This window comes from Galeopterus variegatus, unplaced genomic scaffold, assembly GCF_000696425.1.
Source record: "Galeopterus variegatus unplaced genomic scaffold, G_variegatus-3.0.2 Scaffold7691, whole genome shotgun sequence".
Taxonomy (NCBI): Eukaryota; Metazoa; Chordata; class Mammalia; order Dermoptera; family Cynocephalidae; genus Galeopterus; species Galeopterus variegatus.
Window position 1 is genome coordinate 80,225 of NW_007733802.1, and position 12,216 is coordinate 92,440.

A 12,216-nucleotide genomic window follows, 5' to 3' on the forward strand; every position below is an offset into this window, starting at 1 on the left:
AGTGAGTTTGGGAAATTCTTTAGCCAAATCTTTGTGCTCCTTCAAGATTAGAGAGTTCACACTGTAGTAAGGCCTTATGAGCGTGACAATATGGGAAATTCTTTTGCTAAAATTAGCTTCACTGCACTCCAGAGAGTTCCGACAGGGGAAGTTGAGTACCATGAATGTGAGAAAGCCTTCAGCCTTATCCCTGAATACCAGAAAGTTCACATGAGGAAAACATTGTAGATGTTCTAGGAATGTGTTATTTCTGGTGCAGTACAACACTGGGAGAGATCTCAGATGAGAATGCCATCTGCCTGAATTGAACCTCAAATATCCAAACACCTGCATACATTTCAGCTATGTGCAAGCTGCATTGCATTTTCAACCTGTCCAGGACCCTTCCCAGACTTATGTCACTGCCAGTTCTGTGGCCAAAGCCATTTCACTTCCATTTGGCAGGTGCCCATGGTGCATCATTCACTGCCCGCCCCTCCATCATATTTGGGAAATAACTACCGTTGTCTCCCATTTGCTGGCAGGATTTGTGAGTAGCCTCAGCACTCATTCCTTTCTCATTTTTTTCTCTAATGAGTTAATCCAAAGACCCAACCCAGTTTCAGCCCATAATACTCTGCTGGTGACTTGAAACAATGGACTATCTTTTTCAGGGATCTTTTTGGTTTCACATGGCTCTTGAGGTGGAGTTTTCCAGCCTCCAAGTAATGAACCTGAGGAAAACCTACCTTCCATTGCTCTGGTTTGTGCTATAATACAGGCCTTATTGTTTATGCTACTTTTGATCTTGGGAGTTGTAATCACTGTAAAGAGTGTTTTTAAAATAACTAGATTCTGGGGCCGGCCCGGTGGCGCACTGGATAGTGCGCCGCTTGGGAAGCGCGGCGGCGCGCGCCGCCCGACGGTTCGGATCCCACATACGGACCGGCTCCCGCTCACTGGCTGAGCGAGGCTCGGGAGCAATACCGAGGTTTGCAATCCCGTTGCCGGTCCCTGGTCCGGTACGGGGGCAACACTGAGGGTTGCGATCCGTTGCCGGACACGGAAAAAAGACAAAAAAAAAATTAAATAAAATAAAATAAAATAACTAGATTCTGGGGCCGGCCCGGTGGCGCACTGGATAGTGCGCCGCTTGGGAAGCGCGGCGGCGCGCGCCGCCCGACGGTTCGGATCCCACATACGGACCGGCTCCCGCTCACTGGCTGAGCGAGGCTCGGGAGCAATACCGAGGTTTGCAATCCCGTTGCCGGTCCCTGGTCCGGTACGGGGGCAACACTGAGGGTTGCGATCCGTTGCCGGACACGGAAAAAAGACAAAAAAAAAATAAAATAAAATAAAATAAAATAAAATAACTAGATTCTGCTACCATGAAGGGGTGAACAGTTTTCACTGGGGTTACTAAACTTTGTGTGCCTCAAAGGGACAGTATAATGACAAAATATAGCTCTCTCTCTAGTTTTGGCCTAGTTTGCATTGCTGCCCAGTGCCTTTAAGAAAAGACATCAGGGCTTTGCAGTCCTTATTTATAGACTGGATACTACAATATTTGTGGGTTCATAGGTCATTTTGAGAGAGGGAAGTTTTTATGACAATCTCAGATATATCTGAGAGCAACATGAAATCATTCTCTTCTTCACAGGTATATTGCATTGTGCTCAGGACTGCTGAGGGAAATCTGTTCCTCAGGCCTAACAACACAGCCATGTGTATTGCTGTCCATAATTTCATAGGGTAACATCACAGGTTGTAAGTTTATAGGGGGAGTCATAATTATTACAGAAATATTGCATTTATATTCAGTGGAGGGAACTGCAACAAAGTGATTGGAATGTGTCTCTTTTAAAAGGGCATCCACGGGCCGAACCCGTGGCTCACTCGGGAGAGTGCAGCGCTTGGAAGCACTGCAGCGCTTGCTGGAAGCGCCGAGGCCGCAGGTTCGGATCCTATATGGGGGGGGGGGCCGGTGCGCTCACTGGCTGAGCACGATGCAGGCGACACCAAGCCAAGGGTTCCGATCCCCTTACCGGTCACAAAAAAAAAGGGGGGGCATCCACAATGATCCCATCACTGTGGCTGTGAACGATGATGTTATAAGCCCATTTCTGTTGCATATAACAGAATACCTGGAACTGGGTAATTTGTAAGAAAACAATTTATTTCTTACAGTTTCAGAGGCTGGGAAGTCCAAAGCCCAGGGAACACATCTGGTGAGGGTCTTCTTTGGTGGTGGCTTTACAGCAATGTAGGGGTCTGACATGGCAGAAAATAGCAGAACAGAGAAAAAGAGACTCTTCATGTGCTCTTCTTTTAAAGCCCTCTGAACCATGCCCCTGACCACCATTATTAATCCATTCACTACAGCATCGTCCTACAATCCAACCACCTCTTCAAGGCCCCATCTCTCAGTTAGCATAATAGGATTTCCCACCATCAACAGTTACAGTGGGGATTAAGCTTCTAATATATGCACTTTGGGGGACATAATTCAGCCAATTCACAGCAGATGTTTAGGTACAGAAACTCTGAGGATCTCTTGAATTTCGAATATTGTATAGCTGAGGTCATTGTCAGAGAAAATAACATAAAGGCTTTGTGGATTCCTGCCACCTGTCTGGGCTGTTCACCTCAAGGCCCTTTCTGCATAGGCAGGAGGAAGAGGATAGGGAGAGGAGAGATCTCTCAGCCTAGCGATGTGGCCTTTGCAACCAGCCAGCATTCCTACAGAATCCAGTGGAAAAGACCTTCATTGCCCATTCATATTTCTTACCACCAGGGCTAGTTGCCTCACCCAGGGCATGAGAAGAGAGATGGTAGAGTCCATACAGTGTTGCCAAACCTATTTTCCAAAACTCAGGAAATTCATATTTTTATTTTGAACCATATTTTTAAAGCTTTAATAAGATATAAATGGCATGCAATAAACTGCAGATATGAGGTTACTTCAATAGGTTCATGGAAAAATAGACTTAAAAGATAATACAAATCTTTCCATGAACTTTTTCAAGTACCCTCATATTTAAACTGTACATTTTGATGTTTTGACATTCATATAAACCCATCAAACCATTATGACATCATGATAATGAACCCACCCATCACCCCATATTTATCTGGTGCCCTTTAATAATTTGTTTCTGGTCTCCCTGCCCTCCAGGTTATCATTAATTTACTCTGCTATATGCTGGATAAGTTTCTATTTTCTGGAATTTTATATGATTGAAATCACAAAATGTTTGGTCTTTTTATGCCCAGTTACCCTCCTGCAGCATATTTATTTTGAGATTCATCAGTGATGATATATGAGTAGTTCATTCTTTTTGTATTCCTGGGAAGTATGACATGCTATGAAATACCACTATTTGTGTATTCACTCATCTGTTTATGGATATCTGAGTTATTTCTCATTTTTGGCAAATGAAACTAGGGACATTTGAATACAGTTCTTCATATAGATATGTTTCCTTTTACTTCTGTTAATATCTCAAGTGCAATGCCTGAGTCACAGGGTAGGTGAATGTATAACTTCTTAAGGAATGGCAAACTGTGACCCCAGATTAAAATAGTTGTTCCCTTTTGTATTTCTACCACCAGTGTGCGAGAGTTCCAGTTTTTCCATATGCTTACCAATAGATACTGTGCTTAGTCTTTTAAAATTTTAGCCTCCCCCCACCCCACCCCACCCTTGTTATTTTGGCAGCTGGCCACCACAGGGATCAAACCCTGGACCTTGGTGTTATCAGCACCACACTCTAACCAACTGGGTTAACCGGCCAGCCCTAAAATTTTAACCCTATTAACAAGTGGGTATGCCTTCTTAGTTAAAATGTCTATTCATATCTTTTGCTTGTTTTTTAAAATGAATTCTGTCTATTTATATTTTCATTAAGAAATAAGAAAATAGTGAAAGACAGATTTACATTGGACCTCTTTTTTTCTTTCTTTTTTTTTTTTTTTTCCTTTTTTTTTTTTTTCTTTCTATTTTTTTTTGGACCTCATCTGTTCTCCAGTCATGTGACTTCTTTGCTGAAAGGAATAGTTGTTTTTAAATACCAGGAGATGTATGTGCTGATCATTTTGAGGAGAAGAATAAGTATCCCCACGTGACAATATACCTAGATCTAGGGCAATGAAACAATACGATGTCATGGCTTTCCTTCTACTCTTTCACGTCTTTATTCTCTTACTTTACTATTTCTTTCCCTCCAGGTTTGTTTTTCCTCCCAGTTCCCCTTAATGGAAAGGATACACACTTTGTAGAAACAAGTACTTCATGTTAGCCAAGTTTCCAGGAGAGCTCCGGGCCCCACTTAATTGTCTCACAACTTAGGACTCTGTCCTCTACTGTGTCCTCTACTTACCACCCATGACACTTATATGTTCTTAGTCTTTATAGATATTTTTTCTTCCAGCTATTTATGTCATTCCTAATGGATAACTTTATCAATCCACATTAATAACTCTAATTTGCTCACTCCACAGCTGTTTTCCAGAGATAATCTACAGTCCCCATGCAGACACTGTCACTGTACTTAGTGATAAATTGATAATCACTTCCCAACAAGGACGTGAGATCATGGAATTAAAAATCTCCTCTCAGGGTTTAGATGCACACGTTTCAAACCTGCAAGAATGCTGACATTTGGAGTCAGTGTTCTTCCAGCAAACATCAATTTAGTAAGTTACCACTATTCTCAGATAAGTGTCACAATCTTGAAAGAAATGGTCAGATCTCAGAAAATTTAATAAGATGTGTTATATGGAAAAATAATTCTATCTGGCATTGGAACAGAAATACAAAGACAGGCAGAAGGGACATATTCCAACAGTCACAGAGGCATGGTGCCACTTCATCTACTTCCTTTAGGGCTGCCTCAAATCTCTCCGTGCTTCCTCTTACACCTTCTTTGAATTATTCTTCATCTCATCGCTGACCTAAAACACCAAACTTCATAGCATACATTGTAAGAACTTCACCTTCGTGAAGTGAAGAGCAAAAAGACTATATTTACTCACAGTTTTTCAGTGAACATTTACTCTAGTGTCTTTATAGCAATCATTGCACATGCATTTTTGGTTTGGGGGAGCATGATTTGAAAATGGAATATGCAGGAGTATTTTACAATGAGAAGCTAGTAAGGAACTTGTTGCTAAATGATGTAATATATGCAACAAACAAAGCAGTGTCACATATTCCTCATTACTGAGGATCAATATGACCTTTGGTAAATTAATTATATCTTGAAATATTCTTGATAGTTGTATATGCTTATCTAGTTAAACCCAGATAATAAATGGAAAAATACAGCTAGAAAAGAAAGTGGTTTCATTCACTACTTTGGTCTCAACACTTCCCATAAGTCACACTACTTCAATATACAAAGAGCAAATAATTCCAGTGTCTGACATTTCTATTTTCTATCCTTTTCAATTCTTGGACATTTCCCTTGCACTGTTATTGAGTGTGGTCTACGTCAGCAATATATATAAATATATCAAAAGAGATAACAATTATTGGTTAACACCAAGGTCAAGGGTTCAGATCCCCCTACTGGCCAGCTGCCAAAAAACAAAAACTAAAAAACGAAAATTAGGGCCGGCCTGGTGGCGCACTGCTACAGTGTGCCACTTGGGAGTACGGTGGCACTCCCACCGAGGGTTTGGATCCCACATACAGAACGGTTCCCGCTCACTGGCTGAGCGAGGTGCGGGCGCAACACCGAGGGCTGCGATCCCGTTGCCGGTCCCGGTCCAGTACGGGCGCGACACTGAGGGTTGCGATCCGTTGCCGGACACGGAAAAAAAAAAAACGAAAATTATTGGATACAGTTGCTGTAATTATGAAAATGCTACAAAATTATAAATCACACAAATTTTAGCAAGTTTAGTTTGGAGCTTTATATTTTTAATCACACTTCTCTTGGAAACCAAAACTTAGTTTCAGTTTGTTAAAGTGTGTTAAAAACAAACAAAAGCTGCAGCACAGGTAACAGAAGCAAAAACAGACAAATGAGATTATATCAAACTAAAAAGCTGAACACCAACGGAAATAACTGAGTGAAGAGACAACCTACAGAATGGAAGAAAATATTTGTAAACTGTACATCTGATAAGGGGTTAATACCCAAAATATACAAAGAAGTCAAATAACTAAATAGCAAGAAAAGAAATAACCCAATTAAAAAAAAAAAGTCAAAGTATCTGAACATTAATCATCAGGGAAATGCAAATTAAAACCACAATGAGATTATCTCACACCTGTTAAAATGGCTGCCATCAAAAAAAAACAAAAGATAACTGTTGTCAAGGATGCGGAGAAAATGTATTCCTTTGCACAGTGGTGGTGGGAATGTAAATTTGTATAGTCATTATGGAAAACAGTATGGATGTTTCTTTAAAATAATTAAAAATAGAATTACTATATGATCCAGCAATTCCACTACTGGGTATATACCTAAAAGAAATGAAATCTGTGTATTAAAGAGATGTCTCCCATGTTAATTACAGCATTATTCACAATATCCAAGGTATGGAATCAATATACAATGGAATGCTATTTTTCCATAAAAAAGGAAATCCTGGTCTGGCTCGTTAGCACAGTTTATTAGAGCATGGTGCTGATAACACCGAGGTCCAGGGTTTGATCCTTGTACCAGTCAGGCCAGCTGCCAAAAAAAAAAAGGAAATCCTGTCTTTTGCAGCAACTTGATGAACCTGGAGGACATTATATTAAGAGAAGTAAGCCAGGCACAGACAGCTAAATACTCCATAATCTCACTCATGTGGAATCTGAAAAAGTTGATCTCACGGATGCAGAGAGTAGAATGGTAGTTACCAGGGGCTGGGGTGATGGGGAGTAACGGGAGTTGGGAGATTTTGGCTAAAGGATACAATATTTCAGTTAGATAGGAGGAATACCTTCAAGAGATCTATTGTACAACATGGTAACCAGTATATTAATTAGCTAGATTTAGCCATTTCACAATGTATATGTACTTACATACTTCATTTTGTACATGATAAGTACCTACAATTTTATCTGTCAATTTTAAAAGTAAGAGTATAAAACAAATACCTAAGTTTTCAAAGAGCTTCATACTGATAATTAGGTTTTATATGTTTACTCTAATTTTTTTATTTTAAAATATTTAATTGACAAAGATTGTATATATTCAAGGCGTACGACATGATAGTTAGATATACCTTGTGTAATGATTATCACAAAGTAATTAACACATTCATCACCACATATGCTGTGCACCAGGTCCCCAGAACTTGTTCATCTTACAACTGAACGTACCATTTGATCAGTATCTCCCCATTGATAATTATGTTCTGAAACTAAGAATCCTTTTCTTTTGTAGTAATGGTGTACTGTAATGGTGCAACAGGTTTCAGAATTACACTCCTCCCGTAAATGACTATAAAATCGACAAAATACACACAGGAAATATTTTCAGGCCTTGGAGAACAGACAGCACAGAGCTGTGATCCCTGAGGGAAGGACAACACAGCAAGTGATGTCACATCTTCCCATTCTTCATTTAGGGTCTGTTTCCCCTCAAGACACAGGCATAGACCCTCCTTCTCTCACCATAAGTCAGGTGCAGACAGATGCCACTAGCCACTGAATCCCAGCTTCCTACTCCAGAGGTCAGTTCTCACTGCTGGTCCCAGAGGCTGAGATCCCACAAGAGGCATCAAAGCAGTGCCAGCCCCATTTTGCACATGTATAGAGACAAACTTGGGGCCGGCCCACAGGGCAAGACACCGCCATGATGATTAGGCCCTAGTTTGAGCCTCCTGGACTCTGAGGTGGGAACTAAGGCCAAACAGACCCTAGCTAGCATGATGGAATGACTCTGGATCCCAAGGCCTGAAACAGTGTCACCAGTTTCACAGTCATCATACACTCACTACTGATCCCTGTTGTCAGCCTGGGGGACCTCTGACCCTGGGGTCTCTGTGGAATTTTCAAGTGGCCTTGGAGGAGGGATCTTGCTGAGCCTGAGGAGAGATCAGTAGGCCAGGTCTGGCTCCCCCCTGCAGCTAGCAAGCCGTGGAACATGCAGACAGTGAAATGTAAGGCAGTCTTTAAAAAGAGGATGCTTTAGGGCCAGCCCGGTGGCGCACTGAATAGTGCGCCTTGGGAAGCGCGGCGGCGCTCCCGCCCGAGGGTTCGGATCCCACATACAGACCGGCTCCCGCTCACTGGCTGAGCGAGGCGCGGGAGCAACACCGAGGCTTGCGATCCCGTTGCCGGTCCCCGGTCCGGTACGGGGGCAACACTGAGGGTTGCGATCCATTGCCGGACACGGAAAAAAGACAAAAAAAAAAAAAAAAAAAAAAAAAAAAAAGAGGATGCTTTACATCTACTAAACGTGGAGATAAGGAGGTATAAAGGAGGAAGTTGCTTTAGATTGTCCTATATGTATAGAAAGGCAGTACATATCTATAGTCTGTAGGGGAGAAAAATATCTTTTCCTCAACCATTGCTAGTTTACGGCTAAGGCCCCTATAACAAAAGACAGGTTAACAAGAGAAAAGCATAAAAATTAATATAAGTTTTATATGACATGGGAGCTTCCATATGAAAATGAAGACCCAAAGGTCCAGGGTTCAATCCCTATACAGGCTGGCCCCAAAAAGAAAAAGAAAATGAACACCAAAGAAAGAGATTAAACCTGAGTATTTTTTATGCTAGGTTTGATGAAGAAGTAGATGGTTGTGGAAGTGTAATTAGTTTAAAAGATACAATCTAATGTTAGCAAACTAGTGGCGGAGGGTGGGGGGAACTTAGCAAAGTCTGTTGAGATTCTCTCTGTCCCTGTGTCTTCAACATACTTGAATAAGCAGAGACACACAGAGAATGAGAATGATACACACATATGCAGACACAATTCTAAAAGTATAATGCTATATATTGTTAAAAATTGTAAGAGGACTGTTAGGGCACACTCAACTCCTGGCTAAGGCTCACCAAAATTTGTTACTGGCCATACAAGTCTGGCCGCCTGCCCCACACAAAAAACGAACAACCCAAAGGTCAAATGTTGGTGAAAATGGAAAAGTTACCAGCGACCTGAGGAGAGATGTTAAGCTAACCCATCTCTCCAGTAAACCTGAAGGATAATGGCTAGGCTAAAGCCATCTCAAAGACTCAAATTTACTGAGGGGTTTTTAAAGAAGGAGATGAAGGAGTGGAACATGGAAACGAACAGCAGGAGGGAGGGGCACATGAACAGTGAGGGTTTCATGCAAGGTCTCAGGTGCAGAATCTCAGCAAGATTCGGTCTGGTTTCTGCTCCCATCCTTACCTCAGGGTCTTGCTGGGGGGTGGAATCAGCATAGCTTTATTGATGTCTTCCTTGGTTTGCCAGGGTCTGTAGAGTATGTGCAAGCCTGTAGCTTCCGGCAGACTGGAAAACAACTTTATATTCATGTGAGTAATGTCTTCTTGCCCCATAACCAAGGTTCAAAATATCAAATAACCATGGGAAAAGAGGGAACTCAGAGAAATGCATGCTGAGAAAGAAATAAAGAAACTGTGTCTTTTAAAAATTTACCTATAGCCCATGCAGGACCATTGTTTTGTCCTGCACTAGGCCCCAACAGACTAAAATCACAATGCAGTCTCCCCTGCTAAAATTCCACATCACCAGACACTCTGAGTTGTCACTCTGGCCTTCCTAGAAATCAGGGAAGAGAAAGCACCTAAGTTCCCAAACAGGCCAGTTTCAATTGGCATGAAAATGAAGTTCCTTCTGTTTTAGTCCTTAACCTGAAGTAACCTGAGTTAACAAATTAGTTATTTTTCTATTGTTCTGTCTCCCTGCTCCCTCCTTACAAGGAATATAACTCTGAAATGACCAATCCGCTATTTTTTTGAAACGTAATTGATTGTACATATCTGAATATCAATCTCAATACCTGTGAGCAATATGTGATACTCAAATCAGAATAATTAGTATATTCAACATTACACAATGTAGTCATTTTTTTGAAGCCCTGTACCAATTTATTGCTAACCCCCTCTCTTCCCCTTTCTCACCTCTAGTAGCCTCAGTTTTTTGTTTCTGTTTTCTTCAGCAGCCCTTTTTCTCTGTGTAAAGCCAACCTCCTCTGTTTGACTCATTGGAGCACTTATATTTTATGGAATGAAATGGTGCCCCATTCTAGAATTGCAAATAAAGCTAATTGAAATCTTTAAATTTGTTGTAATTTTGTCTTTTGCCAATGTAAACCTCAACTTCTGTATTTATTTTTATAATTCTGACTGCTCTAAATGTGGACATTATTCCTTCCTTCTCTACCGGTATTGCTCAATGTTTTCAAGAGTAAAGAAGATCACACTTTGGAGACAAAGCCTTCAGAGTAACCATTCTAGCCATGTGCTCAACTTATTTCTGTCTTTTCTCAGACAGCACTGCTAAAGACTCTCTGAGGCCTTAACTTCTTTCACCATCCACTGATGTTTCCCCAGAGCTATTTCTGTCCTTATCTGTGAATCAATACAAAGTCCTCATTAATTGCTTTCTGTAATTTGTATTTTACAACAGTTTTTCTGAGATAATGTCACTTCCCCATGAAAAATAGTACCAGCAATCATAAAAGAAATGATGATCACTTCTCAACAATGAGACGAGATCATGGATCCTGTACCTTAGGATGGAAAGTTACCTTTGCATACATGCCACACACCTCTGAACACTGCAGCCATTGTTATTACCAAAATCGCATTTGAAGGAAATAGTTAATGGACTTCTGTGGTCAGCAGCCAAGGATGTGTTCACTTGGCAAACTCGCAAATGAGTTAACCAAGAAATGTCAAGGATTGCAAACAACCCTTGAGAACGCTTGAAGTCGTGAGAACACTTTCTTGGGATGTTCCCAGGAGGCACATTATAGATAACCAAGTGCTTGAGAAGGGAGGTAAGGCCTTCGGCTCTTGAGAAAAGTATAACAGAATTTATGCATTAATGCTTATCTTGCATGCACTAGCTTGCTAAATGTAATAAAAGCTGTAACAGCGGCTGGGTTGGCGCTACTTGCCTGAGAGAGCAGTGGCCCCTGCTCTTCACCTGCACCTCCTCTGCTGTGTCTTCCTTCGCGTCTCCGATCATTTTAATCAACATCTGGTGCCAAACGAGGGGCACGAAAGGTAAGACGTGGGAATGGATGGGACCAAGGAGGTTTTTACAGACAGCAAAGAGTTACGCCATCTCTTTGGTCTCTTCGGGAAATTTAGAGTCAGGGCATAATGGGGAATTCCCTGTCAGTGTTAAGTGATTAAGTGTTAAGTGTTAAGTGTTTATGATCAGTGTTAAGTGATTATATGGCAGTATTGAAATCATTGTTGACTGCTTCAGGATTAAAAATTAAAGAGACAGTTTTACTTTCATTATTAAAAAAGATACAGAAACATTGGTATTGGTTTACTCCAGACAATAAGAACCAATTTGATTTAAAAATTTGGAGGCTGGTCGGTAAAGCTTTATGGAGAGCTCATCAGGCTGGAGAAGTTATATCGGCAGAGGAATGGGCAGCTTTTAACATGGTGGTTTTAGCTTTACAACCTTTTCAATCTGATTCAGATGATAGCAGTCAGCATCCTCAATCTGATTCATTAAAGCCACAAAAGAATTTTTTTTCACATATATATGATACTCCTCCTGAGCCTTCTGCCCCTCCCATGCCCAATTCACAGTCTGATGATCATTCTGATTTTTCTGATGATGAGACTGAGATTCCAAAACCTGAATTAAAAGAGAAATGTCTTATTCAATCTAAATCATACCCACCATTACCTAAGACCCCTGATGATCCAAAATTGGATGTTTTGGACGATCTTATTCAAAAACTGGAGGCTTGCTTACAGGATGCACAAGCTTTCCTTGTTGTACAGCAGAAATCAATCCCCCCATCTGCTGCTGCCCCTGGCATTCCACATCATATTTTTAAATTTCCAAATTCACCTAAAATGACAAAGATTATGTTAGATGCTGATTCAGGGGCTCCCCAAAAGACTCTTCCTGACATGCCTCCTAATGGATTTTTTAATTTTCCCATTTTAAGACAGGAAATGCCTCCTAATGAAGAATTTCCTAATGGATTTTTTCAGGTGCAATATGATGCTGTCAGTTTTCAATATTTAAAGATACTTAAGCAGGCTGTTAGTACTTATGGTATTGCCTCCCCTTATGTTACTGGACTTTTAAT